The following is a 769-nucleotide window of genomic DNA, read 5'->3' as shown; positions in this document are numbered from 1 at the left end:
AGCATTTATTACATTTCGAAATGTTCCAATATCGTGCAGGTATTATTTCAGAAGAACGTGAGCCTGCAGTGCGATTTTCATTCCAAGAAATCGAGGAAAATCATTCGCTGCAGCAGATTCTTGTTGCTGTGAATTCTTTGCAATTTCTTCAACTTCATGGAATTTTGCAATTGCGATTTCAAGGTTGGATCACGATGTCGAAGAAAGGAAAAATGAGTTATCCAAGCATATATATATATTCAAGCAACGTATCAGCTTAATCGACTTTTTCCTTTTCGCCAGTGACTATCATCCTGATAGTTGAAGAATAAATTGGATATTTTTGAAATATTATAAATGATATTTTAAATTTTACAAGTTACTCTTATTGTTTCAATTTAATTTTTTTTTCGACTTTTTGTTTTTTGTGCAATTTTAAAAGACGAAGGGAGGAGGAGGCGGAGGGAAGAAAACATCGACTGAACGTTTTATGAGCGATCTTTCGAGCACTTTTACTCGAGGGTGAAAGTTAAAAATATAGGTTGCGTAAATTATCGATCCATTGTGTTACAAAGGTTACATAAAATCGGGAAAAATCACGGGTTGGAGAATTTCTTCCATTCTTGGATAAAAAAATTTTTGGACGATGATTAAAACTGTCAGTTCAAAATGGAACTTTTGAAAATTATGAGATTAAAAAAACTCTCTTTGCAATGGGGTTAATCTTATCGCTCTCGTAAAATTTTCCCAACGAAATGAATTAGACGTACGAATCTAATTTATTATAACT

The sequence above is a fragment of the Apis dorsata genome, unplaced genomic scaffold (assembly GCF_000469605.1).
Source record: "Apis dorsata unplaced genomic scaffold, Apis dorsata 1.3 scaffold_315, whole genome shotgun sequence".
Lineage (NCBI taxonomy): Eukaryota > Metazoa > Arthropoda > Insecta > Hymenoptera > Apidae > Apis > Apis dorsata.
Note: the sequence above shows the minus strand (reverse complement) of the source record.